The following is a 5,926-nucleotide window of genomic DNA, read 5'->3' as shown; positions in this document are numbered from 1 at the left end:
CACTGAACTCCAACCTGGGCGACGGAGCAAGACTCCGTCTCAAGATAAAGAGAAAAAGAAAAAGTTCAGGTCCTGCCAACAGTGATGTGAAACAGTTGACAGTTGACAGTCCCAGTGTCTGAGGAGGTGTTTATATGACCCCTTCAGACCTACCCCCAGTTCCAGTGATGTTGATCTGTCCTTACCCAATCCCTGGTTCTCACCCTGACTCAGGCCTTTTTGCCCTTCCCCACCCCAGGCAGGAAAGAAATAGCCCCTCATCCCACACTGAAACTTGACTTGTGACCACAAAGCCAGGGACTGCTCCTTTTTCCAGAGCAGTCCCGCCAGCCGGCTCTCCCACTCCCCTGGGTTGATCAGGGGAGATGATCCCTGAGGTATGCGGCCTCAGCACCCCATGACATCACTACCAGTCACCATCCAGGAATTCATCCAGAGCATTGAGAGGTAGGCAGTAGTCCTCCCACAAAGCCCTATTTGCATTTCTCCAAAGGCACATGTCACAGGTTTTCTGAATTATTGTGGCTTCTGGCCAGTGCTGTGGCTCACACCTGTAATCCCAGCACTTTGAGAGGCCGAGGTGGGTGGATCACTTGAGGTCAGGAGTCTGAGACTAGCCTGGCCAACACGGTGAAACCCCGTCTCAACTAAAAATACAAAAATTAGCTGGGCGTGGTGGCTCATGCCTGTAATCCCAGCCACTGGGGAGGCTGAAGCAGGAGAATTGCTTGAGCCCAGGAGACGGAGGTTGCAGTGAGCTGAGATCACACCACTGTACTCCAGCCTGGCCCACAGAGCGAGACTCTGTCTCAAAAAATAAATAAATATTATGGCTTCTATCTGTGTTGTATCTCCCCTACAGAACTATGCACTCTTTGAGCAAAGAGATCACGTATTAATAATCCACATCCTCCATAAAGTCTGACATAAAGTAGGACCTCAATAATTGTTAAATGAATGAATATATGAATGAAAAAAATGAGTGTGTATATGACCATTCCCAGGCAGAACTGCCCATTTTTCTCTGCAAGAAGATGCGATTTGTCCTATTATTGAAGACATTCCTCCCGACCCTTAAGAGATTCCAAAGGCTAGTAACCTTCAGAGTCAAGAGAATCATTTTTCCTTGTCTCATCTAAATTTCTCTAGATGCACCTTTGGTGCGTTTTCGTCTAATCTACCTCCCTGGCCACTGGGACTAAAACCCATTTCTTTGCAAGAAGACAGTTATTAATTCACCCTTTTAGCCTTTTCTTCAACAAATTTAATCCCAGGCCCTTTATGGTTCTCTCCCTGGGGTCCTATCATCCAGCTCTTTGCTCGTTCCACTGCTCCTTGGGCCTTCTGCCAAACTCTCAGAGGCCTCCTTCAGCTGTTGAGGCAGGAATGGGACATATTGTTCTCCACAGAGCCATGTACAAACACACAGATGCCTACGCACGCAGGACAAACACCTCTCTGCACCCATTATCCCCAATCCTTGGTAAACACATACTCACAGGCAGCCTCCACACAGTCACAGATTCATCTCCTCCCACCTGCACCGCACCCCACCCCTCGGTCCCCAGCCCTAGCCCTGCCAATTCTCACACACCTGAATGCACACTCACACGCATATGAATAGGCTGCAGAGAGCTATGCTTGTTACCCACAGGTGAGCCAAACTGGGTGGAGCATCTGAAACCTTCTTCCTTCTCCCCTCTTCCTCCTCTTCTCTGCCTCCCTTCCCAGCTCTCCTTTCCATTGGCCACCATGGGCCAAGCCGACTTTCCCTCCACCTCCACAGTGATTTTCCACTTCCACTCTGAAGGCAAGGAGCAAATGAATCGAAGCTGACTCCTGCCTCTTCTCCTGCCCTCCTCCCGTTCGTTCTTTTTCCCCCAAATCCTCAAATCACCTTCCATTCGTCCAGAGCATGCAATCCACCCTGCAACCTCCTCTCCTCTGTCTGTAGGAAATGCAGCTTCTTGGGTGTTTATTTTTTGGAAGTGAATAATCCGGAAGCATTGGAAGTGGACAGATGAGCTGGGCTGTATCTCAGATCTGATGACAGGCTGGGTTGCTAGGCCCTTGGGCTGGCTGGGCACTGTGTTGCCAAGCCAGGGGGCTGAGGAGCATAAGGGTGGTGTCATGCTCACTCATTCATTCAACAAATATTTATCCAGCACCTACAACATGCCAACCACTATTCTACATGAGCAAAACCAACAAAAGCCTGCCTTTGTGTAGTGTACATTCTATGGGTGGGGACAGAAAATAAATAAGTAAAATATATTGGGTGTCAGGTGGTGATAAAAGAAAGCAGGAATGGAGCATGGGGTCCAGGCTGAGAGTGAAGTGTGCAGTTTTAAATGAGGTGATCAGGGAAGATTATGTCTGAACAAAAACCTGAAGGAGATAAAGGAGCAAGTGAGGGTGGGACCTGGAAGGAGATTGTTCCAGGCAGCAGGAGCAGCCCTGCAAGTGCAGAGTGTTAGGAGACACCTCTGTAGGGAGTTGAACAATGAAAACACATAGACACAGGGAGGGGAACAACACACACCAGGGCCTGTGGTCAGGGAAAGGCTGCGGTGAGGGGAGGGAGAGCATCAGGACAAATAGTTAATGTATGCGGGGCTTAAAACCTAGGTAATGGGTTGATAGGTGCAGCAAACCACCATGGCACACGTATACCTGCATGTTCAGCACATGTATCCCAGAATTAAAATAAAAAAGAAAGAAAGAAAGAAAGAAAGAAAGAAAGAAAGAAAGAAAGAAAGAAAGAAAGAAAGAAAGAAAGAAAGAAAGAAAGAAAGAAAGAAAGAAAGAAAGAAAGAAAGAAAGAAAGAGAAAGAAAGAGAGAGTTGAACAATGAGAACACATGGACACAGGGAGGGAAAGATCACATACCGGGGCCTGTTGAGGGGGTTGGGGGCTGGGGGAGGGATAGCGTTAGGAGAAACACCTAATGTAAATGACGAGTGGGTGGGTGCAGCAAACCAACATGGCACATGTATACATATGTAACAAACCTGCACGTTGTGCACAGGTACCCTAGAACTTAAAGTATAATAATAATAATAAAAGAAAGAAAAATGTAAGAAAAAAAAGAGAGAGAGACACCACTGTAGAGAGCCACACAGAATAAGGTGTTAGGAGATGGCAAGAAAAGGCAGAATCATACACAGGCTGGTGCCTAGTCTGGGCTCAGGGGCCCGAAGTGGGGTCAGAGATGAGAGAAGCCAAGTTAGGGATGAAATTGTAACCTCAGGTGAGACAAAATGCTAAAAAGCAGACAGACGAACAAGCTGGAAAATGTTGAGATGCCAGTGGAGGCCAGCTCCACAAGGAAGCAACTGACTCTGCAGTTAGATGGATTAAGGGGACACTAAGATTCCTCACAAGGCTTGGGTGGTGGTGGGTGCAGCCAGAAGAAAGGTGAGCCCAATGACTGAGCACCTCTCAAATACAGCTGGTGTCACCCTTGAAAATAAGCTGTTCCAGGTAGTGGGGATAGGGCTACTCAAAGCATCTTTGCCCGTGTTCAACAGGACAGTGGTGAAGGGTGTGAAACTGCTGGACATCAGCTCCCTCTCAGCCCAGGGTCCACACACAAATGTTCTACCTTTTATTCCCCACACTTCCATTTCCTGGCACTATGTGCTAGCATTCCCCATGCAAGTTGCTTTCCAGCGCTCATCTAAGCCTCACGGCAACTTCATGAGGGAGGAATTATCATCTTCAGCTTACAGATGAGAAGCACCGCCCTGCCACCCACCACCACCTCTGTCCCCTAGTCCCTTGACAGCTTCGCTTCTTGCTGAGCCTACAAGTGCACAGGCTCAGCCAGATTCGGAGCCAGGTTGATTGGATGCAAATCCCTGCTTCTCCCTTAATTGCTTTGTGTTCCTTGGCCCTTCTGAGACCAGTATCCTCATCTAAGAACAAAATGGGGAACACATGACAGTAATATCCACCTCCTGGGCGTTTGTGAGAATCTTCTGGGAGAAGGCAGTGGTTCTCAGTGCTGGCACTGTGACAAACAAAAGGCATTTCTCAGAGTTGCGAGGCGTGTGGCCAATAATTTATAGCTATAAATAGTTAAACCAGGGAAGGTGGCAAACGGCTTGTTGTTTTAGTATAAATAGCGAATTCAATGTTTTCTCTGCAATGACATCACTCTCCCTCACTAACATTCCACAAAGCCTTCCTGAATGGGAGATAAAGGATCTAATCCCCTGGGAATTTTGCCCATAGGCTGCAGCCTATCTTATCTGTGCCATAGCCTGTGGGAATGCAGCAAGCAAGCAAATAGTCTCTCCCGAGGTATGAGAGAGGCTGGCAAGGCCTCTCTAGGTGGCAAGGCTAAGTGTGGTGTGGGGATAAGGCTGATAGCCATGGCTATGAAGCATTGGCATGGGGCCTGTCCCCTAGTGGGTGCTTCTTGGAAGAGGGAGCCTCAGAGAAGCAGGGTAACAAAAGGGGAGAGAACAAAAGCTCTGGTTACAAACCTGTTTCCCTCAGGTACCGGGCTGTGGCTTTCTCCTCCTAGGGAGACAGATACCCTCAAGTAGAAAAGGGGAGGGGGCAAGGAAGGCCAGGCCCCTGCGTGAGGCTGATGGCGCTGGAACCTAATGTCAGACTGGCCCAGGGTCCCTCAAATACCCCCCGGGGAGACACAGGGTCTGATTGGGAAGCCTTGGGGTAAAGGTAACACCTAGTGGTTAGAAACTATGGGTGGGGCTCCCAGCACTTTGGGAGGCTGCGGTGTTGGCAAGGCAGAGCCATGAGGTCAAGCAGATGGCTTGAGGTCAGGGGTTCAAGACCAGCCTGGCCAACATGGTGAAACCCCATCTCTATTAAAAATACAAAAAATAGCCAGGCACAGTGGCTCACACCTGTAAGCCCAGCACTTTGGGAGGCCGAGGCAGGCGGATCACCTGAGGTTGCGAGTTCAAGACCAGCCTGACCAACATGGAGAAACTCCGTCTCTACTAAAAATACAAAAAAATTAGCCAGGCGTGGTGGCGCATGCCTGTAATCCCAGTTACTCAGGAGGCTGAGGCAGGAGAATCGCTTGAACCCAGGAGGCGGAGGTTGCAGTGAGCTGAGATTGCGCCATTGCACTCCAGCCTGGGCGACAAGAGCGATCATGCCACTGCACTCCAGCCTGGGTGACAAAGCCAGACTCTGTCTCAAAAAAAAAAAAAAAAAAAAACAACGAAAAGAAAAGAAAAAAAGAAACTATGGGTAGAACACTCATGCCTCCGTCAAGGATAGGTGCTGGAGACAACCTGACCCAAAATTGATTATCATGGCCCAAGGCCACCCACCTAGAAAGGAAGTTCTGCTGCTAGTCTCTCCCGGGCACTTAGTTCACAGGTGCTTAGGATCAATCAACAAGGCTTCTTCCCTCTAGCCACCACCACCAACTCACTCCTGCTCATTCCCCAGCTTTCCACCTTTCCTCACCACTGCAACCCCTACCCTCAGCCCCTACATGGGTCTGGCCAACTCCAACACAGACCACCTCGCCCCAAGCCTGTCTGAGGGGCCTCTCACCTGGAGACAGCTTCACTTGCCAGGACTCATGGCTGTGCCAGCAGCCAGCCCCACCCTTCTAGTGACTGAGAAGCTGTTCCGGCTGTAGAGGCAGACCCAGCCAAAGGCAGCAGGCAGGATTACGCAATTCCATTGACTAGAAAGGGCCTTACCTCCTTGTGGACACTGCCTACGCAGTCTGCATTCAGCTGTGAGGTCCTGTCCCCTCTCAATTCCAACCTCCCCTCCCCTAAACCAAGTGAGAATGAGGATGGGGAGGAAACTGAAGACAGGAGTTACCACTGCAACCTCTCACCTCTGCCCTCCTTCCTGCATCACTCACTGCATTTTGCCCAGTATTCCTCCCTTCCCCACAGTGGCACAGTGGCCCCAGACACAGCCAGAG

Source organism: Mandrillus leucophaeus, unplaced genomic scaffold (assembly GCF_000951045.1).
Source record: "Mandrillus leucophaeus isolate KB7577 unplaced genomic scaffold, Mleu.le_1.0 Scaffold947, whole genome shotgun sequence".
NCBI lineage: Eukaryota > Metazoa > Chordata > Mammalia > Primates > Cercopithecidae > Mandrillus > Mandrillus leucophaeus.
The sequence above is the reverse complement of the archived record's forward strand: the minus strand, read 5'-3'. Positions refer to the sequence as shown.